Source organism: Heptranchias perlo, chromosome 15 (genome assembly GCF_035084215.1).
Source record: "Heptranchias perlo isolate sHepPer1 chromosome 15, sHepPer1.hap1, whole genome shotgun sequence".
Taxonomy (NCBI): Eukaryota; Metazoa; Chordata; class Chondrichthyes; order Hexanchiformes; family Hexanchidae; genus Heptranchias; species Heptranchias perlo.
The window spans coordinates 42,887,750-42,904,909 of record NC_090339.1 but is presented as its reverse complement, the minus strand read 5'-3'; the positions used below and the strand labels follow the sequence as shown (position 1 = coordinate 42,904,909).

Here is a 17,160-nt window from a genome sequence, read left to right as displayed (position 1 = left end):
GCCCGAGATTTAGTTGTACAGAATCAGCTGCAACTATTACTTGTATTGGCACTTATTAATTTTTATTTGACTCAGGAGCAGAGGGATTCGTCAACAATGGTAGGGTACGGTAGGGTAGTGGTTATGTAGTAATCCAGAGGCCTGGACTAAAAATCCGGAAGATGTGAGTCAAATCCCATTATTAAAGTTTCAGAATTTGAATTCAGTTTGAAAAAAAGCTGCTGTCAGTAAAAGTGACCAGGAAGCTGTCGATCGTCGTAAAAATCCAACTGCTGCACTAATGTCCTTTAGGGAAGTAAATCTACCTTACCTAGTCTGGCCTATATGTGATTCCAGTCCCACACCAATGTGGTTGACTCTTAACTGACCTTTGAAGTTGCCTAGCAAGCCACTCAGTCATATCAAATCGCTAAAATGCAGCGATTCAAGAAGGTGGCCCACCACCACCTTCTCAGGGCAACTAGGAACGAGCAATAAATGCCAGCCTTGCCAGCAATGTCTGCATCCCAATAATGAATATAAATATATATAAAAAATTGATTTAAATCCTGTACTTAGTTTATTTATTGTTTCTACAATTTGTCATTCATAATATAGTATTATCCTGACGTGACTTTCAACACTCAGCCCTTTCAAGTGCAATCTGGGTCCGCATGGCCGAATGATAGCTTGGTCCTTTTGTTTCAGTGATCCTCCTGGTTTGTCGTTGGCTTCTTTTGTCCCACGACAGCAATTTCACCTATCTTCTTCCAACTTTTATAACCCACTTGCTCGTGACCAATTTTCTTCCTTATCTTATTTTTAACCATCCTCAAGGTTCCTTTGCTTATTAATTTTCATCAGTTCATTAATTTTATCTCATTAGAGCCATTGCAACCCCAACCCACATGCTTCTTTGCAAGTACATACAATTTTTAATTGGTATGGTACTTAACCCTCTCCATGTAGTTCAATTTCTGCAGAAACTTAATTTTAGTTAGCATACCACAATGATTTATAATAAACATGCATATATAATGATATACAATAGCATGAGGCAAGGAGCAGTATTGCAAGTGGCGAGAGCAAAACAGAAACAAGTTGGCCAGAATGCCAGCTCCAGGCCACCCTCAAATGTTGAATGTTGGGATTGGTACCATCCAGGATCTGCTGACAAAGGAAGGCTTTCTGAACACCATCAATTCATTGAATTCTTTGAATGGGCACAAAGATCTCTGCAAAGTATGATGGCTAATAGGAATGAGTCCACTACCTGCATCTGTGCAGTTATGTTTGACCACTTCACAGAACTGAGATCCGTCCTGGAGCGAATCTGCAGGGGAGCCCTCCTTAACCAAGGTCCTAAATACAACAACAACAACTTGTATTTACATAGCGCCTTTAACATAGTAAAACGTCCCAAGGCGCTTCACAGGAGCATTATCAAACAATACTTGACACTGAACAGGGCAGCAAGCACAGCTGTAAGTTCTTTCCGGAGCAGCATAACTGATGCTATAGAAATCTTGGGCTTTGATATCTGTGATCCAATTCTGTCTGGATTCACAATGCTGGAAATTGTTCGGGTAGCACCTTGATGCAAGGCTTCAGTGAGCTCATTGCTGTTCTGCACTGTCTCCACACAGATGGCAAGAGATACTGGGGGAGTGTCCAGTAGCAGGGGCACAGCAGGAGAAAACACAAATTAGGGTACTGTCTGTCAAGGCAACCGTGCCACTCAGCCACCCCACTCGAATGATCCATGTGAGCCAAAAAGCAAGCAGGCTCAGGCAGCCACCACATATCTTGCAGAAGGAGGTACAAGCTACCCCTGTCCCAGTAATCCCTTGGGGACATCATTCTCTCACTAGAGCAGCTGTGGAAATAACGCAGAAAAATTAGTGAGAGATCCTCACCATGCATTGTCACAAAGAGAAACACAGGGGTAAAAAAAACACTGTTAGAGAAATAATTTTTTTGAATTTGGACCTGAACTTTGTGCTGGGAGTTCCTTTGCGTACACGGTGGGAGAGGTACAGTAATGGGTCATGATGTTATGTGGGATTTGTATGACAGTTCCTTGGAAACATGATACAGGAATGTTTATGTTGGATGGGCTTCTAAGTTTTAAGAGAGCTAATTCTCTACTAATTGTTGCTCCATTTGACATCTGTGGGGCTGCTCCTGGGGCTTGACCTTATTGTGTCCATCTTTGGCCCCTTCCTGACCTTCCTCTTGCCCCTGCTACATGATGAGTCCTTTCCTGATAGTATAATTGTGCAGCATACAGCACACGACTATAATATGGACAACTTTTCAGAGCTCGACAAAAGCATTTCTGGAACCTATCCTGATAGATAACTTTGTTTCAGCCACCTTGCTCAATTTGTATCCTTGTTGGAGGGCGTGCGTCATTATGCAGTTGTTGGATTCAAGATTGGTGTTATTAGCCACAGCTGGAGCGCATATCCCAGGTCATCCAGGACCCATCCATCGAAAGTAGAACTGCCCTGAAATAATGTTGGGACTGTAGACTGGCATAGAATAAATGCATCATGGTAACTTCCAGAGAACATGGTATCTATTTGCAGGATTTAGTTCTGATGGTGACATACAAGCTGCATCTTAATGGAACGGAATCTCTTCCTATTTATGGATGCTAATTGAACCCATATGCCCGCATCAGTTCCGTCAATGAGGCCATACATTTTTGGGAAGCCAGCCATTCTGAGAAAGTGAAAAGCCCTCTCATGTAGATGGTCATCGTCCTTAGGAAAAATGATTAAGTCTTTGGGCCCAGCAAACAATGCGTCATCGACCTAGTGTATGCAGCATTCTGCCTGTCAGATGTCACCTGAGGCAGCCTAAAAGGAGCCAGTTGTATAGGTGTTCCAGTCAGCCGTGACATTCACTATCATGGGTAAAGCTGTCCCAATCGTTCAGGAGGATTGAAGGACTAGCTGCAGGAGACTGAAAAGTTCCACAACTGCCTCCCTGTGAAGCATAAGTGGCGATGGCATGGCTCCTGCGACATATCTAAGTAACAGTTGTGTATGCCATATGCCCACCTCCTGAGGTAGGCATGGGTCCACTGAGTCCTCCTTTAATGCAAACCAATGTTCTAACAGGTACTGGCTGGACAAGTGGCAGGAATTTTACCAGTGCTCTGTGCAGGTAGGCTCTGTGCTTTTAGCTGTTTAGATGACATCTGTATCAGTTGCCATCTCCTAGCCTTCGGCAAGGGAGGGGTCAAAAGACAAGTTCCCTGATCTAAATGCCAGCTTGATCCAGTACTCAGCATGTGTACCCTCAGCACATTATGTCAGCACTGTCGTCTCTGAGTCAGAAGATTGAGGGTTCAAGCTCCAATTCAGGGACTTGAGCACGTCCTCTAGGCTGACACTTCAATTCAATATTGAGGGAGTGCTTCATTGCTGGAGGTACCGCTTTTCAGATGAGATATTAAACAGAGGATGGAAGGGAAGTGAATGCAAAAGATCCCATGCCACTATTTGAGGAGAAGCAGGCAAGTACTTTGGCCAATATTTATCCATTAATCAACACCTCCAAAACAGATTCATTGGTTATTTATCTGATTGATGTCTGCAGAACCTTTCTGACGACAAGTTGGCTGCCATAATTGTCTACAAAACAACAGTGCCCACTTGTCAAAGAAGCAATTCATTGACTGTAAAGCAGTTTGGGACATCCTGAGGACACTATCATAGCATCACGGTATCATTTCAGATCGATGACCTTTCGATGAAATGTTAATTCTGTTTTTTTCTCCACAGATGCTTCCTGACTTGCTGAGTACTTCCAGCATTTTCTGTTTTGATTTCAGATTTCCAGCATCCAAAATATTTTGCTTTTCATCATAGTATCTCAATAGGTACAGCATAGGAGGAGGTCATTCGGCCCATCATGCCCATGCTGGCACTTGAAAGAGATATCCAATTAGTCCATCATCCATGGTATCATTCTAGTAAATCTCTTTTGCCCCCACTATAAGATCTTATCTATCCAGTCGTAGCCAGAGAATCAACTGCAATGGCTTCTCTTCCCACTCCTGCACTGTTACCTGTGAAGTCCCCCAAGGATCTATCCTTGGCCCCCTTCTATTTCTCATCTACATTCTACCCCTCGGTGACATCATCCGAAAACATGATGTCAGCTTCCACATGTATGCTGACGACACCCAGCTCTACCTCACAACCACCTCCCTCGACCCCTCCACTGTCTCTCATTTGTCACATTGCTTGTCCGACATCCTGTATTGGATGAGCAAAGATTTCCTCCAACTAAATATTGGGAAGACCGAAGTTATTGTCCTTGGTCCCTGCCGCAAACTCCGTTCCCGAGCCACCCACTCCATCCCTCTCCTGGGCCATTGTCTGAGGCTGAACCAGACTGCTCGCAACCTTGACGTCCTATTTGACCCTGAGATGAGCTTCTGACCACATATCCGCTCCATCACCAAGATTGCCTACTTCCACCTCCGTAACATCGCCCGTCACTGCCCCTGCCTCAGCTCATCTGCTGCTGAAACCCTCATCCATGCCTTTGTTATCTCCAGAATGAACTGTTCCAATGCTCTCCTGACTGGCCTGCCATCTTCCACCCAGCATAAACTATTTTTTATTATTCATGGGATGTGGGCATCGCTGGCAAGTCCAGCATTTATTGCCCATCCCTAATTGCCCTTGAGAAGGTGGTGGTGAGCCGCCTTCTTGAATCACTGCAGTCCATGTGGTGAAGGTTCTCCCACAGTGCTGTTAGGTAGGGAGTTCCAGGATTTTGACCCAGCGACAACGAAGGAATGGTGATATATTTCCATGTCAGGATGGTGTGTGACTTGGAGGGGAACGTGCAGTTGGTGGTCTTTCCATGTGCTTGCTGCCCTTGTCCTTCTAGGTGGTAGAAGTCGCGGGTTTGGGAGGTGCTGTCGCAGAAGCCTTGGCGAATTGCTGCAGTGTATCTTGCAGATGGTACACAATGCAGCCACGGTGCGCCGGTGGTGAAGGGAATGAATGTTTAGAGTGGTGGATGGGGTGCTAATCAAGCGAGCTGCTTTTCCTGGACGGTGTCGAGCTTCTTGAGTGTTGTTGGAGCTGCACTCATCCAGGCAAGTGGAAAGTATTCCATCACACTCCTGACTTGTGCCTTGTAGATGGTGGAAAGGCTTTGGGGAGTCAAGAGGTGAGTCACTCGCCACAGAATACCCAGCCTCTGACGTGCTCTTGTAGCCACAGTATTTTTGACTGGTCCAGTTAAGTTTCTGGTCAATGGTGACCCCCAGAATGTTGATGGTGGGGGATTTGGCGATGGTAATGCAGTTGAATGTCAAGGGGAGACTCTCTTGTTGGAGATGGTCATTGTCTGGCGCGAATGTTACTTGCCACTTATCAGCCCAAGCCTGGATGTTGTCCAGGTCTTGCTGCATGTGGGCATGGACTGCTTCATTATCTGAGGGGTTGCAAATGGAGCTGAACACTGACCTCATCCAAGGCTCTGCTGCCCGTATCCTAACTCGTAACAAGTCCCATTCTCCCATCACCCCTGTGCTCGCTGACCTACATTGGCTCCCGGTCCGGGAATGCCTCGATTTCAAACTCCTCCATGGCCTCACCCCTCCCTATCTCTATAACCTCCTCCAGCTAACAACCCTCCGAGATCTCTGCACTCCTCAAATTCTTGCCTCTTGCGCATCCCCGATTTTAATCACTCCACCATTGGCGGCTGTGGCTTCAGCTGCCTGGGCCCTAAGCTCTGGAATTCCCTCCCTAAACTTCTCTGCCTCTCTACCTGTCTCTCCTCTTTTAAGAAGCTCCTTAAAACCTACCTCTTTGACCAAGCTTTTGGTCACTTGTCCTAATACCTCCTTATATGGCTCAGTGTCAAATTTTGTTTGATAACGCTCCTGTGAAGCACCTTGGGACGTTTTACTACGTGAAAGGCGCCATATAAATGCAAGAAAGAAAGAAGATGCATTTATACAGCACCTTTCATGACCTCAGGACATCTCAAAGCGCTTTGCAGCCAATGAAGTACTTTTCATGTGTAGTCACTGTTTTAATGTAGGAAAAAGTTAGGTCTTTGAAGAGGGTTTAGCCGAGTGTGGGAATCTTCAACTCACAGCCAGTCAGAACCAGGCTGACCAGGAAAAGTTAAATTAGCTGATTTAGTGGTAGATTGTAGCATGGTTTAATATTTTTCTTATTTATTCACGAGCATGGGTTTGAAGTGAAGTAATTGAGTTTTGATTATAACTGTCAATCTGTATGTGCACTTGCTATTGGTAAAATAAAGCAGCTTAACAATTTGTATCTGGCCTTTTCTTACTAAATTGTTTTTCAGTCTGTCTACTGAAAGGTTGGAGAAGCACACATAAGGGCATCTGTGAAAGAGATAACATCCAGCTCAGATCACAATGGGTACTATTGTTACACCCCTGGGTTAAGCTATCGTATTAGATATTGGGAAAAGCGGGAATGCCCAGAAATGCTGAACCCGGGAGAATACATAAGGCAGTCCCAAAATTTGTAATAGTTGGTCACTGGACAACTGACAAATGTGGATTTGCACCCTTGCTAAATGGACAACAGTTACAAGGATCTCCTCATGATTGACATCGTAAGTAGTGCAACCCAATCATACAATATGTTCTTATGTTCTTATGTTATGTGTATGCTTTGCCACCATCCTCCTGACTACAGAATAGACACACGCTATGGCTCATTGAATGGTATTTCCATCAGATGGAGCTGTAGAACTTCAGCAGGATCTGTTTGTCTCCGTGCAACCCCAATTATGGTAAAATTATAGAATTTTATAGCACAGAAGGGCTCCTAAAACTGGATATAAACTGTAATCTAACCAATGATTTGTACAGGTTTAATATGCTTTTACCCTATATGTCTCTGTTTATATCACCTAGGATACCATATACCTTTTTTTTTACAATTTTATCAATCAGTCTTCCTAGTTGCAGTTCCCTATTTTTCTGTTGTCTGCAAATTTTGATATTGTGTTGCCTATACCTCAGTTCAGATCATCTATATATAGATATTTTGTTTTGGCTTCCTACATGAAGGTAATATTGCTTTTGAGATTGGACTGTGCCGTGTTCGCTTTTATCAAATGATTTTTTTTGCTTTCATCTTATACAGTACATATGCAGCGTGTTTGCCATGAGGGTGCATGTGAAGCAAAGTAAAGGAACTGTGGGTGTGAAACTGTCCAGCCAGATACATGCCTGATGCCACTCATCTGGTTTTCTGCATCATATTGGATCGATAGCTATTTTTATTCACAAGTACAGTTTATATTCAAAATCAAGAGAATGTGGTTATTTGATGAAGGCCATCAACTACAAAACCAACTGTGTGGTTTATATAAATAGCTTTTGATCATCCTCTTCCGCTACAGACAACTTAGTCAAAATTAGAGTCTTGCCACATTGAAGGGCACCTCCCATTCCTGCCCATTCAGGTGCAGCCACTTTGCAATGACTTTTCTCATGCACCCACCATACGTCTTATTTTCAGCAAAAGTAAAGGCAAAATCATAAAGACTTTTGGACTGACATTCCATACTGTGAACTTATCATATGATGTTTAATGGGTTTGTATGAAATTCATTTATCTGCTGTTTAAAATTAATTTGCCAAAAATATTAATTGAAATATGAACCCCTGCTTTCTATTGCAGACACTAGCAGACCAGAAATACTACAAAATGCTGCGGTACAGAGGGATCTGGGTGTCCTCGTACATGAAACACAAAAAGTCAACATACAGGTGCAGCAGGTAATCCGGAAGGTAAACGGAATATTGGCCTTTATTTCTAGGGGGATGGAGTATAAAAGCAGGGAAGTCATGCTACAACTGTACAGGGTGCTGGTGAGACCACACCTGGAGTACTGCATACAATTCTGGTGCCCTTATTTAAGGAAGAACATACTTGCATTGGAGGCAGTTCAGAGAAGGTTCACTAGGTTGATTCCGGGTATGGAAGGGTTGTCTTATGAGGAAAGATTGAACAGGTTGGATCTATACTCATTGGAGTTTAGAAGAATGAGAGGAGATCTTATTGAAACATACAAGATTCTGAGGGGACTCGATAGGGTAGGTGCTGAGAGGATGTTACCCCTCATGGGGGAATCTAAAACCAGGGGGCATAGTCTCAGAATAAGGGGTCGCCCGTTTAAGACAGAAATGAGGAGGAATTTCTTCTCCCAGAGGGTCTTGAATCTTTGGAATTCTTTACCCCAAAAAGCTGTGGAGGCTGAGTCATTGAATACATTCAAGGCTGAGTTAGACAAATTTTTGATCAGCAAGGGAGTCAAAGGATATGGGGAAAAGGCGGGAAAGTGGAATTGAGGTAAAAATCAGATCAGCCATGACCTCATTGAATGGCAGAGCAGGCTCAAGGGCTGAATGGCCTACTCCTGCTCCTATCTCTTATGGTCTTATGGTCTGTTGTGTAGTTGCAGCGTTTTCTGTTTTTCAGATTTCCGGCATTCAGTTTTTGTTTTTATCTCTAAGACTGTGGTGATAAGTTCAAACACAAGTAAGATAATTAGATTCAAACATTCCAGATTTTAAGGAATAACATCGAAAACTGATAAATACTGCACATAACTCTATCCTCAAAGAAGACCTTGACAAATTCCTTAATCTTGCTTACTAACTAGCAAATAAACTACTCTGTCATTGCAATGCTTAATCTGTGAACTAGCAGTTCAAAGAACACAATTTGATAGCAAGTTTGCCACTACATGGCATGCTGCAAATGAACAAGAATATTACACAATTATGGTATGAGAGTTGCTAAATGCCACGATTGAATTGTATACTGTTGCACAATTTGCACTAGTTTGTTTACACTGTCTCTCAACAGTGAAGAGGTAAGATGATTTTGAATGTTTTCTTTTAATTTAGAAAGGTTTTCGTATTCTATGTTCCTCCCTCCACCACCCTGAAGGTGCTGACTCATTCTGGATTAAAGTTCCCACAGCTGGGAAGCTATTCTTCATATCTGGCAGGATATTCAACACGTGGGGATATTGCAGCTGAGCCTGGTCGTGTCCTGATCCAATTGAATAGCGGAACAGGCCCGAGGGGCTGAATGGCCTACTTCTTTCTCCCAGAGGGTCGTGAGTCTGTGGAACTCTCTTCCCCAGACAGCGGTGGAGGTAGGGTCATTGAATATTTTTAAGGCTGAGTTCGATAGATTCCTGATTAACAAGGGAGTCAAAGGTTAAAGTAGGTAGATGGGAAAGTAGGGTTGAGGTCACAATCAGATCAGCCATGACCTTATCAAATGGCAGAGCAGGCTCAAGGGGCCGAATTGCCTACTCCTGCTCTTAACCCGTATGTACGTTCGTATGTTCTGTTCCTAATGTTCCAATGTTCCCTCACTGAACATTCACACAAATATTTTCCTATCGAGGTCAGAGGATAATGATCAGAGTGGAAACCTGATTGATTTCCTTCCCTCCTTAACCCAGGGGCACGGTAGCTGAGATCAGCTGACTCAACACAAACTGGCTACCCAGCATTTGGCCTTTTGTTGACATTGTGGGTGGTTTCAGAGCATTGTCAGGAACGCCAAAGCAATTGTTATTTAGAAGCCACATTTGTGACTTTAAGGTGCTGGGTGTGCCCCTTTCCCATTGTTGGGAGAAGGCCTATTGCCGGCTTGTATGGATAGGCTGAAAGCTGACTGTCTCAGAGTCATGGTAGATAAACCAAAAAAAAATGCTTTCTCAGCTGCATGTAGGACATTACTGCCACTCCTCTAAAGTTTGTTATGTACTTTACAGGAGTGGAAATAATGCCCTACCCAAACTATATACATGTAAAGGGATTTTTATCTTTCCATGTTGTAGACTAAATGTGGTGGATTAAGAATAAGAAATGAAACTATACAGCAATATTGTTTATAATGCACCCACTAATAAACATGAAAATATAAAGGAATTAGCACGAGGGTACTGTGGATTAACATTTACTGAATTCTGGCATGGTAGAGATGCCCTCTCTTCTTTGGGATTTTACAAGTTGCTGGCCTCTTAACATAATAATGTTCAACTCATTCAATGGCCAAGTAGGAAATGGAACTACCTGGTATAGTACGAAGCTGGATGCGGGAGTACTAAGCCATACAGAAGGTCTCAGGTTAATTTACCAGTCTGTGCTGTGAAAGCTGATTCAGTTGGCGCTATAATTGGAATCAGCACCCTGACCCAGTACACCATCTCAACTTTGTTCTTTGCACTGAGCCAACTAGCACGGAAGCCCTTCTTAGCCTTTGCTGCTATCCTTATTCTGCACCTGAGAGGCATGTTCTCCAGACAAAGTGCTCATAAAGTGAACCCTATTTCCCTACAAATCTTCAGTGCAAGAAAATGGCCAGGTACTAATTTTAATTGCAATAAAACCGGAAAACTCTGACAATGCACGGCAGGTCTGTCAGCATCTGAAAGAGAAAGATAGATTAACATTTTGATGAAATTCTGATTAAGGGATTCAGCTGAAATGTTTACATCTTTCTCTTTTGAATCCAAGCTGGCCTGCTGTGTATCTCAAACAGTTTCTGTTTTTATTTCAAATTTCCAGCATTTGAGGTTTCTCTTTTTATCTCTAGTAATTTACCTATTCCTGATAGTTTTGATATTTTGTATATTTAGGCAAAAGTTGATCCACCACTTTGACCTAGGCTAGGAATCTGTCTGAAAATATACATCGCTACGTATAAAGGAGCTTGAATAAGATGTTATGATTGTAGGCTGCTTGCAACATCTTAAATTACACATACCAAAGGGCAGGTCTGAGTAATATGCAATGTTGAGCTTATGCATAGTATTATTTATCTGTGAACAGATGGCAACACAGGATATGGCTTGTTCTTCAAACCAATTCAATAACTTATTTCCCTAATCTTTAAAAAGAAATGATTTTGCCTGACCTGCACTCTGCCTGCGTATGGTGGTGGTGTGGTGTATTATGGTGAGTGAAACATGGAATGAAGATCTGTGCTTTGTAGTAAATTATGGTAACTCCCTCTCCCCCTCCCTCCCCCAGCTACACATAAACTGAGGGAACATTTGAGTATTAAGTTATCATGTAAACAGTCTGCACACCTGCGGTTTGAGATAAGACTATGCTGGAAAGTATTCATTTGCATAAGATGACATTTAGCAAGCTTGGAAAATACGCGATGGAAGTTTGCTTTGATCCATTCACTGTTGTAATAGTGAGAAACTGAAACAAGGAGGAAGATGGAGAAAACGACCTTGCAAGTCAACTTAGAAGCACTTAGAAGATATAGATCAGAGAAAGGAAAGAGAGTGGCTGTGCTTGATCACTGCAAATTCAGTAGGTGTAAGTCCTCATTTGGTGCATCTTCCTTTAATTTTAATTTATTGACTGATTATATAACATAAACTTTATCCAAATATATATTGAAGGCCAATCATCTCAGCCCCAGGACATTGTTGCAGGAGTTCCTCAGGGCAGTGTCCTAGGCCCAACCATCTTCAGCTGCTTCATCAATGACCTTCCCTCCATTGTAAGGTCAGAAATGGGGATGTTCGCTGATGATTGCACAGTGTTCAGTTCCATTCGCAACCCCTCAAATAATGAAGCAGTCCGAGCCCGCATGCAGCAAGACCTGGACAACATCCAGGCTTGGGCTGATAAGTGGCAAGTAACATTCGCACCAGATAAGTGCCAGGCAATGACCATCTCCAACAAGAGAGAGTCTAACCACCTCCCCTTGAGATTCAACGGCATTACCATCGCCAAATCCCCCACCATCAACATCCTGGGGGTCACCATTGACCAGAAACTAAACTGGACCAGCCATATAAATACTGTGGCCACAAGAGCAGGTCAGAGGCTGGGTATTCTGCGGTGAGTGACTCACCTCGTGACTCCCCAAAGCCTTTCCACCATCTACAAGGCACATGTCAGGAGTGTGATGGAATACTCTCCACTTGCCTGGATGAGTGCAGCTCCAACAACACTCAGGAAGCTCGACACCATCCAGGACAAAGCAGCCCACTTGATTGGCACCCCATCCATCACCCTAAACATTCACTCCCTTCACCACCGGCGCACAGTGGCTGCAGTGTGTACCATCCACAGGGTGCACTGCAGCAACTCGCCAAGGCTTCTTCGACAGCACCTCCCAAACCCGCGACCTCTACCACCTAGAAGGACAAGAGCAGCAGGCACAAGGGAACATCACCACCTGCACGTTCCCCTCCAAGTCATACACCATCCCGACTTGGAAATATATCGCCGTTCCTTCATCATCCCTGGGTCAAAATCCTGGAACTCCCTTCCTAACAGCACTGTGGGAGAACATTCACCACACGGACTGCAGCAGTTCAAGAAAGCGGCTCACCACCACCTTCTCAAGGGCAATTAGGGATGGGCAATAAATGCTGGCCTCGCCAGCGCTGCCCACATCCCACGAACGAATAAAAAAAAATTAAAGGAAATTTAAATCAGCCGGGTTTCCCACCTCATTATTTCCATCCAGTGACCATGTTCCGTTCTCTCAGAGAATACTTTTATGTTCAGTGAACTCCAGTCTATTCTCGTCACTTGTCATCTGTATTAACTAAAAGAAAAATCCAAAATTTTTTTCTCTTCTGTACCTTTTCTTCCTTAGAGATATCTCCCTCCATCTACATACCAATTCCCATTCATTGATTCTAAGAATGTTTCATGTAAATTGGGGCAGCAACTGTAATATTTCCTATATTCAGTCCAGGGTGGTGTTAGAGAGAACATTATTCACATTAAACATTTAAGATATATTTTTTCTAAAACACCTTTCCAGAAATGGTTGAACTTTAGCTACATTTCATGTGCTTTCTCCAGTCAGTGATTTTGTTAGAAACCTTTTTAAAAAAACAATTTGTGCTCATTGTGCATTTCAGGCACTCAGTGTCAGCATCAAGCTCCCAGGTCAGGCATACCATGGCTAGATGCAGAATAAAGCTCTTTCGACACTGCCACAATAATGTGTCCAGTCCAAGCCTCAGAACAGCATCTCATACTGCACTAACATGACATTTTTTCATTTCCCACATCAGTTACCTTGTGACCTCTCTGATGCCAAATGGGTTCCATTTGTGATGCCTTGCAATTGAGGGAATTATTCCATCTGGTGAAAGCTCTGTACCTTGTCCACGGGGAAAGTGATGAATATGTTGCCCTTTGCAAACATTGCATTTGTCACTTGCTTGATATTTGTGTTCTCTGCAGACTGCTTGATGTGCTAGATGTGGCGAGTGGCTTGGAAGAATCCAGTAGAAGAATTCAGAGCTTCATGCTATGGTAACCTTCACTTCTCTGACAAGAGCTGCCTCTGTTGGCAGGTCATCCTGTAATAAATGGCATAATTCTGTGATAGCCCATCTTGTAAAATGGAGGCAGTTGGGTGGAGGGGTCTATAAGTATGGTTCACGGAGTAGTGACAGGTGTCGCCAAAACATCACAGGTGTCTTTGAACCTACATTTCCTGACACCTCGCAAACTCCTCTTCATCATCTAAATCATGCAGCGCAATAGGAAAATTTCAAAAGTGCAAAATGGAAGAGTGCACAGCAAACTAACTAGTGCATCGAGCACAATGTAATTAAAAAAACAAATGAAAAAAAAACTTTTACCAGCCACTGAAGCTGCCACCTCCCTTTAAGAAGCCTGACGAACAGGCCAGGTCCTGGGACCTCATGCACCCATTTTTTATGGACAAGGTGCATGCTCTGGGCACAACTTTTTTTGAAGCTGCAAGATTCAGTGTGGGATCAGTTTTAAATAATTATTCACTTTAAATGAGGCCCATACATGCTGGTAGGAAGGCCTCAGTTTTCTACATCAAATTAGCTGTGCAAAATGTGGTACATAGTGAATCGGGTACATGCCCAATTTCCCAATCTCTGCCAGCGAGGTTCATTGCTGCCAGTGGGATCTCAGAAAATCAGCTCTTATGTGTTTATACTAAATGGAACTTCTTATAGGAGATCAGTGACTACTTTTACAAACAAATTCATTTTGAATTCATTGTGACTTTCTTATTCATCTGTCTGTTGTGTTCCCTGTGAATGTTATACGCAGTTCTTGTCCCTGTTAATTGAAAACCTTACTATCACCCAGAGAAGGAAAGAAGCGAGTGATAAAATGTTCCTTGTAGTTTCTCCCCCCCCCTCCCCCATCCCTAATGAGTAAAGACACTGTTCAGTGTAGAAAGTCAAAATTTGATTTCCAGTTTGTACTGAGTCAGTTGATCTCAGTTGGGGTGATGCAATTGGTTTAAACGCTTCTGGTCTAGGGAGGAGAAAAAAAATTCAGCTGAGTTCCTGTTCCTCAATGCTTTCCAATTACTCCAGCTGGAAAGTGGTAAAGGGCGGGGGGTAATTTTGACATTGGGTGATAGTGTAAAATGGGCAGTATCGAAGGCAATGGAAATGAAAATCGGGAGAGATGTATAACGGGTGGCTGAATCGATATCGTCCATTTTACACAATCACCTAAAACCAAAATGACCCCCGTCGTGTGTGGCAGTTGGCTGAGAACAGCAATGGGTTTGCCTGCGATACCCTCCACAATCAAATAGCCTGTCAGCACTCGCTGCCTTTGCTCATCAAAGCAGGGGCAGAATTCCTGGCTAATTTTTCCTTTTGGTAGCCCGGGGCACTGAAACTTCAATGATGGTGTTAACTGTTTTTTTGGGGGCTGGGGACCTTATGACAGACAATGGCAGATGACCAGCTTTGCTTCTGTGCCAGACTCCCAGACTCTTCCATCACCATCCCTGGGTATGTCCTGTCCCACCGGCAGGACAGACCCACCAGAGGTGGCGGTACAGTGATATACAGTCAGGAGGGAGTGGCCCTGGGAGTCCTCAACATTGACTCTGGACCCCATGAAATCTCATGGCATCAGGTCAAACATGGGCAAGGAAACCTCCTGCTGATTACCACCTACCGTCCTCCCTCAGCTGATGAATCAGTCCTCCTCCATGTTGAGCACCACTTGGAGGAAGCACTGAGGGTAGCAAGAGCACAAAACGTACTCTGGGTGGGGGACTTCAATGTCCATCACCAAGAGTGGCTCGGTAGCACCACTACTGACCGAGCTGGCCGAGTCCTGAAGGATATAGCTGCCAGACTGGGCCTGCGGCAGGTAGTGAGCGAACCAACACGAGGGGAAAACTTACTTGACCTCGTCCTCACCAATCCACCTGTCGCAAATGCATCTGTCCATGACAGTATTGGTAGGAGTGACCACCGCACAGTCCTCGTGGAGATGAAGTCCCGTCTTCGCACTGAGGACACCATCCAACGTGTTGTGTGGCACTACCACCGTGCTAAATGGGATAGATTCAGAACAGATCTAGCAGCTCAAAACTGGGCATCCATGAGGTGCTGTGGGCCATCAGCAGCAGAATTGTATTCCAGCACAATCTGTAACCTCATGGCCCGGCATATTCCTCACTCTACCATTACCAACAAGCCAGGGGATCAACCCTGGTTCAATGAGGAGTGTAGAAGAGCATGCCAGGAGCAGCACCAGGTGTACCTAAAAATGAGGTGCCAATCTGGTGAAGCTACAACTCAGGATTACATGCGTGCTAAACAGCAGAAGCAACATGCTATAGACAGAGCTAAGCGATTCCACAACCAACGGATCAGATCAAAGCTCTGCAGTCCTGCCACATCCAGTCGTGAATGGTGGTGGACAATTAAACAACGAACGGGAGGAGGAGGCTCTGCAAACATCCCCATCCTCAATGACGGCGGAGTCCAGCACATGAGTGCAAAAGACAAGGCTGAAGCGTTTGCAACCATCTTCAGCCAGAAGTGCCGAGTGGATGATCCATCTCGACCTCCTCTCGATATCCCCACCATCACGGAAGCCAGTCTTCGGTCAATTCGATTCACTCCACGTGATATCAAGAAACGGCTGAGTGCACTGGATACAGCAAAGGCTATGGGCCCCGACAACATCCCAGCTGTAGTGCTGAAGACTTGTGCTCCAGAACTAGCTGCGCCTCTAGCCAAGCTGTTCCAGTACAGTTACAACACTGGCATCTACCCGACAATGTGGAAAATTGCCCAGGTATGTCCTGTCCACAAAAAGCAGGACAAATCCAATCCGGCCAATTACCGCCCCATCAGTCTACTCTCAATCATCAGCAAAGTGATGGAAGGTATCATCGACAGTGCTATCAAGCGGCATTTACTCACCAATGCTCAGTTTGGGTTCCGCCAGGACCACTCGGCTCCAGACCTCATTACAGCCTTGGTCCAAACATGGACAAAAGAGCTGAATTCCAGAGGTGAGGTGAGAGTGACTGCCCTTGACATCAAGGCAGCATTTGACCGAGTGTGGCACCAAGGAGCCCGAGTAAAACTGAAGTCAATGGGAATCGGGGGAAAACTCTCCAGTGGCTGGAGTCACACCGAGCACAAAGGAAGATGGTAGTAGTTGTTGGAGGCCAATCATCTCAGCCCCAGGACATTGTTGCAGGAGTTCCTCAGGGCAGTGTCCTAGGCCCAACCATCTTCAGCTGCTTCATCAATGACCTTCCCTCCATCATAAGGTCAGAAATGGGGATGTTTGCTGATGACTGCACAGTGTTCAGTTCCATTCGCAACCCCTCAAATAATGAAGCAGTCCGAGCCCGCATGCAGCAAGACCTGGACAACATCCAGGCTTGGGCTCATAAGTGGCAAGTAACATTCGCGCCAGATAAGTGCCAGGCAATGACCATCTCCAACAAGAGAGAGTCTAACCACCTCCCCTTGACATTCAACGGCATTACCATCGCCAAATCCCCCACCATCAACATCCTGGGGGTCACCATTGACCAGAAACTTAACTGGACCAGCCACATAAATACTGTGGCTATGAGAGCAGGTCAGAGGCTGGGTATTCTGCGGCGAGTGACTCACCTCCTGACTCCCCAAAGCCTTTCCACCATCTACAAGGCACAAGTCAGGAGTGTGATGGAATACTCTCCACTTGCTTGGATGAGTGCAGCTCCAATAACACTCAAGAAGCTCGACACCATCCAAGATAAAGCAGCCTGCTTGATTGGCACCCCATCCACCACCCTAAACATTCACTCCCTTCACCACCGGCATACTGTGACTGCAGTG

At 44.5% G+C, this 17,160-nt stretch overlaps 1 long non-coding RNA gene across 1 annotated transcript in view; it reads left to right on the top strand.

The window, feature by feature from the left end:
* Positions 1–17,160, top strand: part of LOC137332738 (uncharacterized) — a 59,462-nt gene that overhangs the window by 21,084 nt on the left and 21,218 nt on the right. Inside the window, exons 3-5 of the long non-coding RNA XR_010965734.1 lie at positions 7,689–7,798; positions 8,964–9,174; positions 13,262–13,333. This is a non-coding gene — a long non-coding RNA (uncharacterized lncRNA). The remainder of the gene's footprint in view (positions 1–7,688; positions 7,799–8,963; positions 9,175–13,261; positions 13,334–17,160) is intronic.